The 10,808-nt window shown below is 35.2% G+C and overlaps 1 pseudogene; it reads right to left on the bottom strand.

Annotated features, from left to right (window-relative positions):
• Positions 1-6,748: 6,748 nt before the first annotated feature.
• Positions 6,749-8,549, bottom strand: LOC108523842 (60S ribosomal protein L24 pseudogene; annotated as a pseudogene).
• Positions 8,550-10,808: the final 2,259 nt, after the last annotated feature.

The raw sequence follows: 10,808 nt of genomic DNA, 5'->3' as shown, positions 1-10,808 counted from the left end.
CCCCCCTCCCCCCTTCCCATGATAGGCCCCAGTGCGTGATGTTCCCCTTCCCAGTGGCACAATCGGTTAGCGTGCGGTACTTATAAGACTGTATTTGATATTTTCTTCCACAAAGTTTGCTTCACCTCCAAACTTTTTTCTCTTTTTCCGCTGCTCAGCAAGACTGTAGTTCTTTGTGTGCTGCAGTTCTGAAAGTGCCTTCAGACAGAAAGTCAGGGAGATTGTAGTGCTCATTTTGTGTAATTTCTTTTTCCCAGAGACCACAGTCTTGCTTTTCCTATTGCTCAAATTTAAAAAATATTTATTTCAAATATTTTATACCGTTTTATTTTACTTTACATTGTTTATGGTGGGCCAGCTGGTTTGTGCCTGTTACTGCCTCATGACCAAAAGTGAAGTCTATCACTTTAATTTGCATTATTTATGAATATATAGTATTATGCCAGCTAGACTGCAAGATTGCTAAAGTCAGAGATGTTATCTTTTCTTCTTTTTAAGATTCTTTAAAGTGTTATGTAAGTAGGTACTCAGTAAATGCGTCTTGTTCCACAAAACACACAGTAGAAATATGAAACTGAAGTATAAAAATTCTGTCCCTTGATATTATTGTTATGGTAATGATGAGAATTAGGATGTTATATGACAGATTAGTTTGTGGTTATTTACCTCTAGGTAAATATATGCCTACAGTTGATAACATAAAACTTTTATGAACTGAGTTTTGAAAGAAAATATTACTAGAGAAATTGGATTGCTATATTAGATGGTATCGACTAAGACTTGAAATAGTGCCATTGTATTATATTTAATATTTCTCCTTGTAATGTAAATTTGTGTACTGATTTACAGATTGAAAGGGATTTTACATATATTATTTTAAATTAATTTCGATTTTCTCAACAACTCTCTATGTTAGGTTCAATAGCTATCCTCTATCCTCATTTTACTGAGCAAATTAAAGTTCAGTGAAGTTCTTTCATACTTAAGGTTCCAAAGTTATAAAGTGGAAGAGCTGAGACTGCAAATTGAATCTCTAAATGAAGTTTAATGTTCTTTCTGCCTTTCTGGATACCTATCATAGGTGTGGGTTGCCACGTTTATGTCAGTTTTTTTTTTTTTTTCACTTTTTGAGTGTATGTAGTTTATGCCCATTGTATTCATTCTGTGTATAGGATTATGAAGCTGAAATTTTAAATTCTTTACCTGGTGAAATTGTATAGATACCAATGTTGTAAGTTTTCTGCCTATTAAATATTTGAAACTACTTTTAAAAGTTTTTTTTAAATAGTAAATCTTTAGTAATGGCATAAAAGGTATGTTTTTGTGTTACTTTATAATTACTTTCGATGGTCAATTTGATAATTAGGTTCAAATGATCGTACAGAAATGTGTTAAAGATTGTATATTGACATTCTCACCATTAGGCTTGTTCTACTTTGAAGATTAATATTCTAACATTAGAATTTAAAAAGTATATTAATAGTTTAAAACTGCTTTAGTAATTATTTACTCTATAAATATGCATAAATAAGGATGGCATCATTCTAATCACTTTAAGCCCTTATTTGGGTAATATATCCTTGGTTGGGCTGAATTGGAAGTGATGATCTTTGGAATATGCACATGAATTAATTGGTTACTCTATCTTGGGATATGTCAGAAGCACTACTACTTCAGTGAGAGGACTTTTGCAGGAGATGTTATTTTTTACCAGCCAGTGGTGTTTTATCTTGATTTGAAGTAAGCAAGCTTTATCAACACAGAAGATAAGGATTTACTTGTCTTATCCTTTCTCTTTGTAGCCTAGAGAAATTCCAGAAAATAGTCTTTTTTTTGGTTAGGAAGAAAATATAGTCTTCATATGAAAAGCTTTGTATGCTTTTCTTATCAAAATACAGAAAGATTTTTATCTTTTGATCCACTAAATTTACTTATCAACATAGATATTAGCTTTGCTTTTCACTCCTTCCCTCAAAATTGTAGGACAGAAATTTGGAAGTCAGGAAAGCAAGTAAATGTGACAAATGCTTATTTATCTTGCAAAAGTGCTTTATAAGTATAGTCTTCAGCTTGTCCTTCATACCATTGATAAACTGGACTTTAAGAGAACTTATTAATGAAGGTGGCAATTTAGTTCTGCCTGAACCAGTAACTAGTTATACGATCTTGCATAAATCATTTTCCCTTTCTTGAATCAGGTTCCTTCAGGTAAACAAAAGCTATAGATTATCTGAAAGCCCTTGTAAAATGTAAACATTCTGTTGTTTTAACTGTATTATTGTTTAGTTCTTCAACTACATTATCAACTCACTGAAGCAAGGATTTCATCTTTCTTTTGATAGTTCTCAAAATATCTTGCACAGCACATTCGATATAGTAATAGAAATTTGTCTACAACCTCAATTCTCAAACCTTCTGAGACTCAGTCTTCCCCATATAGGGATCTCCTGCTCATAATTCCGTTTTTACTCATCCCTCTGCCTTTGCAAATTATTCAAATAAAAGACTTGCCAGGGACCCACAAGGCTCCATATAACTGGCTCAAATCTCCCTTGTTTACATTTCTAACCTCATCCTTCTCCATTTTTCTCCCTTGCTCTCTTAACTGCAGCCACACTGGCTTCTTGGTATTCCTGGAACAACATCAAGCATGCTCCTTCAAGGGTTTGCATTTTTTGTTTACTTCTAATACACTTTTCCAGGATATCTGCACAAGTAATTTCTTTACCCTTTTCAGGTTTTTGCTCATTGTCAATGAGTCTCACTTTAACCAACTTAACAGAATTAAAATTGCACACTCCTTCCTTTTGTGCTCATAGTTAGGTTGTATGCCTGCCCAGCCCCAAATCAAACACAAGTTCAGGGCTGTAGTGATTGTCTTTGCTGATGCAAAATCATATTTGATAGTGCAAAATTTTCGTAGGGGAACTGAAAGGAACTATTAAGAATATCTTAGCACATTATATATTCTAATTTAGAGGTAAAGATCTGATTTCTTAGAAATTGGTGGAAGCATTTTAAGACTCAATTATGTTTTATTAAGGTGAAATCATTTGCTTATTTTCCATCTGTATATCTTCTTTGATGAAATGTCTGTTCAGCTCTTTCTCTTATAGTTTCTTTATTGGGTTGGCTTCTTATTACTGAGTTTTGAAAGATTTTAATATATCCAGGATACAATGACTGTTGGATTTGCATTTTTTTCTGCCATCTGTATCTCGTCTTTTCATGCTTTTAACTAACATTGTCTTTCACAGAGAATAGTCCTTACTTTTGATCAGTTTATCAGTTTTGTTTTTATTTTCATTTAGAGTTCCTTTTGATTCTGCTTTGACTATTAGGTTATTTAGAAGTATGTTAATTAAGTTACAAATATTTGGGGATTTTCCTGTGATGTTTCTGGTATATTTTGATAATATAATTCCAGAGAATATCATGGTATGACTTGAATTCATTTTAAATCAGTTAGGACTTGCTTTGTGGTGTAGTATATGGTTTCTTCTCTTAAATGTCCCATATGCACTTAAGGATTTGTTTTAGATTACAGTTAAGCTATTTGGAAACAATTTGAACATTTGAGGCTTGCTTTTAAGCTTTGGTAGGTGAAACCAGAGTCATCTTCAGTCCAGTGCTGATTTTGTCCCACTCCTAAGGTATTACCCCTCTGAGTACTGTACAGGATACTCTGGTTGATTATGAGGGTTTCCCACTCTGGGTGGTGTGAATGTCAGCTGATTCTGGGATTTCCCCCCATTTCTTTTGGGTTATTCTTTCCTCAGTGTCTGGTAGTTTCCTCATATGTGTGCACTGATCATCAGCACTAAAGTCTTGGGTGGGTTGGTGGTGAACCTTCTGCAGCTCTCCAGAGCTGTATTCCTGTGCAGCTTCTTCTCCTGTTCTCTTTGTGGAGTCGAGATGCTTTGGCCTTCCACCCTCATCTCAGAGAGACCGCTGGACTCTGCCTGGGTTTCTCCCACCTTGTGCCACATCCTGGAAACTCCAGGTAGTAAGACCAATTGTCAGGTTTACCTGGTTTGTTTTATCTCTGTCAGGGATCACTGTCTTGCATTTACTAATGTCTGAAATTTGTTTAAAGTATTTTTTTAGATTTTTAGTTGATAAAGAGGGAGAGAGCAACTACAGTTTGTACTTCTCTTGGCTGGAAACAGATGTCCTGTTTATGGATGTAAAAGTGTTACTTTAACATTCTGTATCCATAGTTAAAAGAAAAGCTATGGTGACTAAGTACATGAGTAGATAATTTTTGGGAATATAGTTACCATGGAAGTTCTGAGGATCTTCTGTCATCTTTCTGCCAAAAAGTGATTCTGCATCAGCATCTTCCATGTTGTGTTTCACAGTTCATAACCCAAGTCTTCTATGAGAAAGAAACTGGCCCAGATTAGGTCATATGTTTGACTTATCAACTCTGGCCTGAGGTCACATTCACCAATTATGGATGCAACTACTGAAAACCCACCCTGCATATAGGATGTAGCTCCCAGAAAAGAGGGAATTGTTGTAACCTGTCATTCTCTATGTGGATTTGATGTTAATATTTTTTGGCTTTGAAAGGAAAATACTTCTATGTCTCAATGAGAAAAATAGCACCTTAAATTCAAACTTCAGCATTGTTTCAAAACAATTTGTCATGAAAGCTTCTTTTCCAATTATAATATTAGATACTCCCCTTTGTCCTGTTATACAACAGAAGGTACTCATGCATGCTAATTCATACTGGATCACTGACAGAGAGGAGAAGAAATGTAATAAACAGGTGTCAGAGAAATCTCTGTAAATACAGTTGAAGGGGAAAGTAAATAGGGACATTAAATTGTCGGAAATTAGGAGGTAATCAAAATCTGCTGGAAGAAAATGAGCTGGGTTATCTGCTTTTGAGGTAAGATATCTATGTTACCCTTTCCTTTCTAATGCAATTTCAGCAGAATCTGGAAATTTTGTCTTAGAACTAAGTAATGCTTTATTTCCTCAAGGTGATTGGAAAACACAGTTCTACCGGACTAAAGGGAGATGTGTAACTCAACAGGAAGACATTGCTTTACTTGTTTTACTTTTTTGAAGCAGAATTCTAAGTATTTTTAAATTCACCAATTTTTACATAATTAGAATCTTGAGGCTTCCCTACCTGTAGTAAATTAGATTCTGGATACCTATGTGAATATTTTCTTGTCTAGCTAAGAAAAGGCCTAAAATGAATAAGGATCATTGCTGCATTGTCACCGTAATGATTAAGTGGGAGAACTTCCTATAACACTTGGTAGATAGAGGCAAACAAGTCTAATAGAGTGCAAAAATCTTGTTTTCAGGGGCCTGCGGAGTTTTGTCATACCTCCGAGATGGAATGTTTAATGTTGCTGGATGGATGTCCACAAGTGTTTAGAAAGAACTGCTATTCAGTGTTTGTCAGTATGTGTTTTAGAACTATAGATAATTTATTGAGAAGTCAGGTTCCTGGGACATACTTTGATTATTTTAAGGATGGAGGTGAGAGTATAATCTACATTTTGGAAAAAGTTTCCCAGGTGATTGTTATGCATCTGAAAGTTTGAAGCCATTGTTTAAAGGAATAGGGCTATGGTGGTGCTTAGATCCAGCCACTTTGACATGGGACAGATGACTTTCCCACTATTCTGTTGGAGATGCTGCTGTCAGGATTATTGGTATGCTGCTTTATAGCTGATTGTAGGAAAGGAGCAGTGTCTCTGATATGCCCTTTGTGTGCAATTGGAAGAACTGTGATAGAGTTAGGAATGGATGAAGGCTTATCAAAAGATGAAGGATGATTTAGACTCAGAATAGGCCTTTTTATGTGCAATTAGGCAGCCTTCGGTGATATTCAAGAGACATAGCAACAGACTTTTGATGTCTTGCATAAATGCTAGTATTGAGAAATCTCATTTATGAAGTAGTGTCAAAGAGACATTCAAAAGAATAGATGTTTGGGTGTGTACTCAGCAGTCACAAATAAAGAGGAAGCTGTTTTCAGAATGAGCAGTACAACAAAAATATGGATAACAGTGTAAGAGAAAGGCAAGCATAACCAGTAGAGCCTTGGAGCTAATGAATAGCCATTCCAGTACAACATGAATGTAGTATGGGCATTTGTAAAGAAAGGTTACAGTAACACGTTTATGACAGATTATTTCAGGGATGATTTTTATGACATACAAAGAATTATTATTTTATTTTAAACCATAAGAGACTGCGCATGGTGGCTCACACCTCTAATCCTAGTGCTTTGTGAGGCCAAGGTGTGAGGATTGCTTCAGGCCAGGAGTTCAAGACCAGTTTGGACAACATAATGAGACCCGGTCTGTACAAATTATTATTTTCTTTAATTAGCTGGGTGTGGTGGCACACGCCTGTAGTCCTAGCTATTTGGGAGGCTGAGGCAGCCTTGACTGAGACTGCAGTGTGCTGTGATTGTGCCCGCGCCTCTGTACTCCAACCTGGGCAAGAGAGCAAGATCCTGTCTCGATTGATAGATAGACAGACAGACAGAAAGAAAGAAATAATTGGGCAAACCGTTTAATCTTAAGTCTCAAAATGAGTAGATCTTATGTTCTCTCTGACTCAAAATTTTTGCTATTCAAATTCAATAAAAGTTGCAATCTGCAGCTTAAAATTGAACTTGAAATCAAAAGAGTGGGTTATTTGCAGTATTCCAGCCTGTATTTTCTTTTTTTAAAAAAAGTCCAATATTTATTTAAAAATCTAATCTGCCAGCTTAGCGTTTTCCACCAACTCGGAAACTGAAACTTTCACAGTCTTCACAATCATTTGCTTAGGTGCTGCCTTTGTAGGTGCCTTAGCAGCAGCCATTGCAGTCTTTTTAGGTACTTGCTTAGCCTTTTTTTGCTTCCTTAGCAGCCCTGATACCTTGTTCTCATTAAGCCTTTCTAACTTCAGGTTCTGACTCCTCTTGGCCATTATATCAGCAAGAGATGCACCAGTAATGGCCCCCTGCAATTTGACTGCTCGGCGGGTCCTTTCCTTTTGAATTTCTTCCAACTGTCCCTTTTTGTGCTTCCTTCTGTAGAGGACAGTACCAGTTTATCTGCCAAGGATTCCCCTTGGAAAATAACACTGATTCGCTATTTGCATTAAGAAACTGGAAAACCTTCCTGTCGGTCCTGGCATAGCGCCTCCCGTGTCCGGGGTAGACCTTGTACTGACTGAAACCTCATAGCTCGACCTTCGTGGCGGCAGCTCCACAGGAGGAGAAAAGATGGCCCCAACCTGTATTTTCGAATAATACCCTTTAAAATTCATAAAAGTCAAAGAACGCTTTGTAAATGGAATGTTTCATAGTTCACACTAAAGTGAACATAAACTGTTAAGCAAAACTTTAGATCACTTCTTCTAACAAAGGAAATGCACCCAAGAATCCATGAGAAGTAGCTTCAGAGTAATTTTTTTTTTAACGGTGAATACTCCGAGGTCTTGTGCTTTTAAATTTTATTTAGTTTAATTGCCAGAAGCCACGGTGGAACTGCGTAGTATTCTGAGGAAATAACCACTTGAAGCAGAGGTATTTTGCAGAACATAGAGTGGAATAAAGCCATTCTGCCTCCAATGTTTGGGTGGATGTATTTGGTACTGTAATCATTTTACTGATTGCATAATTCATTGATATAAAAGATACTAAATGGTAGCCATGTTGGACCCATTCAATATTGGTTTTTGTACCATTCTGTTAACTTTTGTATTATTCATATATAATATAGATTTAACCAAATCTATTTTCTTATAATTGCATATTATTGTTTTATGAAATGTCCTTTTAAATTTTGTTAAATTTTTGTCCGTTTTTTCTACAGAAGGAGGAATGAAATATTTAACATTTTCTGCCAGTTCTCACTTATTCAGTGTGTTCCAGAGTCTTCAGTTTAAATGTTTTTGTTTACCAGGCTTAGATTTTCATGTGTCTATTAAAAGAGTAGGAACATACTCCTCCATGCCATACATCTGCTATGTATAGCATTGATTTTTTCCCCCTTAAGAATAAATGTATTACTTTTGTTAAGTTTGTTGTAGGTTAAAAAAAAGCATATTTATGTTCCTCCTAAAATTTGGGAAATCAATTTATATTACTGTGTAGAGTATGTAACAAATGATGTATTCTTTAATTCTGAATCTTGTATACAGTAGTTACACCCTTGTCTTTCATTAATTGATGTCCATTTGTAGGTTTTTGAATTATTCTTATTATTCTGCAAAGTTTATTTTTTAAATTACTAATGTAATGTATTGCAGTCAATTTTGAAAGAAGGGAAAAGATTTTCTATTTATAGCAATAACACAAAACATCTATTTTGTGCATTCCTTTTTAGATTTCAATATGAGCTTATTAAATGTGGTTGCAATCATATATAGTTTTCACTTAATAATTTTCAATATTGGTTGTTGCTATTGGTTTATATTACAAAATGATATTTCATAAACTGCAACAGTCCCAAAAGCCCCTCATAAATATTCATGAACTCACCCATAACAGTATACTTGAGAGAATCATATTTTACTGCCATTGTACGACCGAATTTAAATTTATCTAATGTGTTTTTTACAGGTTAAAAAATTCACAAATAGTTTTTGTAAGAATGGTTTGGTTTATATACTCTATTTTCATTTCTAAGTTTTAATCAATTATCTACTTTTTAGTTTACTGTTTCTCTTTTGTTCAGTATTTTAAAACTTAATCAGGAATATGAAAAGATATGACAGTTTTATTTTGGCTTTTGCATTTTGATTGAGTCCTTCAGTGACAAATACAGTAGTGGAATTTCTAATGATAAATATTTAATGTAAACACTGCAAATAAAATATAATTTTTTTGAATGTATCTTTTAGTTGCACAGATTTTTAAATGCAAGAGATTAGAATGTCATAAATAAGCCTGCACATTATTTTAAGAGCACGTATAGAGGAAGGGGTTGTATGTTGGTAAAATACGTTTACTGACCCATGTGTGAATTGGTGACCAGGATTGTTAAAGCATTGAGTTCTGAAAGTTTTTCTCTTATCTTTATGTTCAACAATAGAAAGTTTTACCGTATGGTCAAATAACATCTTCATCAGGTTCTCAACAGGATACCTTAGTTAATTTTCAGCTGAGTGCTTGACAGGATTTTCTCTTTGGCTAGCTGGTTGGATGAGTCTAGACACTGAGAGGCCAGGCTTTCGTGGGGCCCCACAATATCATTATTGTGCATGTTGAGTAGGAGCAGCTTCCTCTGATGTAGGGGCTCCATGCACAAACAACGAAGACAAAGACAGAGCTTTTGTTCTCGAAGAGAAGAGCTAATCCGACTGCTACACACTGTGAAAAACCTTTTATGAGAGAGGAAAAAAAACTTTCCTGGAAGGTGAAGGGTTAGCAGTTTAACCTCTGACCGTAAAATAAGCTGGTAAGGGGGAAAAAGTGTTGGATAAGGTAGAAGAATAACAGGAGAAACATTCATCGAGGTCTGTATGCTGTGTTTATAAAAACGGGTTAAACAAATAACTGTCAGGGGTGGATACTTGAGTTCTAATAATATATGTATATTTCTAAATTTTTTTTGCTTATTCTTAAACATAGGTGTTTAAACTTCTTAATTTGGAGGTTGTATATTGCAGACCACACCATAAATGCAGGAAACAGTAGATGTCTAATATTTACTCTTTTTCCTAAGAAGCTCCACTATAGACTTCTTCAAATTTTCAGTATTTATATTCTTGTTGTGTGAGTACCAAATCTTGAGTCTTTTTCTTCATTGTTTTTCCCCCCAATTTCCTTATTTAATATGATCACCTATGTCTATAGAAATAAAGAAGCAGGACACTGCATATCTGCGGTACATAATTAAGACAGTCTCCAATTTGGTATTTGGCATTTTGGTACCTATTCTGTTGATATATAGGTCTGGTGGGCAGTGTTATTATACAACTCCTTGGAGAAGATGGTTGCAATCTTAGTGTACAAAGAATCCGGAGACTTCTGTCTGATCTTATATTGGCATTATCAGTACCAGGAATATAGTTACAGTCCATTTAGAGGTGACGGAAGTTAAGTTGCTAATAACTGTGTCATCTGTCTGCTTTTATCTACCAACCTTGACTAATTGCTTCTCCTTCTCTTGTCAGTCACATATCAATCTTGAGCAATAATTAATAATTAATTAAGGTTTTATGCACTTGGGCTTCTTGCTTGGATGTATTAATGTATGTAACTTATTCCTGAGAATAACTATACATATGGGGAAGCAGCAGCTTATATTGTATTATTTGAGTCATATTCTAAGGATCAGTCTGCCATGGTGTCTTTTAACTAACTTAATGTTTCTTCTGTTATTCTGATTCCCTTTGGTAACAATACACATTTCTTCCTGTAGTTACCCAGTTTCACTTTTCCCATGACAGAAAATGAGAAAAGGAGATAGAGAAAGTGAGAGAGAGAGGAGAGATTGTGCTGGCGATTGAGTGATAATGAGGTAAGGGCGAAGAGATGAGTATAGAAAGTAGAAGTTGAGAGTGAGTTGAAGGAAAGAAAAACACGTGAAACACATAGGTGGGCCAGTTAGGAATGGCTGGTGAGCTTTTGTGCAGCACTCTTAAGTTTTGAACTAATAATTAGTTGACGATAAATATAAAAATTTCATAAGGAATTACTCTTTAAGACAGAAGTATAGAGGATGGCATTACAAAACAAGTGACCAGACTTGGGAAGGTCCAGGGTGAAAGGGAGGTAAATTTATATGAAGAGAAAGAAAGAGGAAGTAATAACCGACCATTTTGCTTAATGCATT

Source organism: Rhinopithecus bieti, unplaced genomic scaffold (assembly GCF_001698545.2).
Source record: "Rhinopithecus bieti isolate Rb0 unplaced genomic scaffold, ASM169854v2 scaffold_74548, whole genome shotgun sequence".
NCBI lineage: Eukaryota > Metazoa > Chordata > Mammalia > Primates > Cercopithecidae > Rhinopithecus > Rhinopithecus bieti.
The sequence above is the reverse complement of the archived record's forward strand: the minus strand, read 5'-3'. Positions and strand labels throughout refer to the sequence as shown.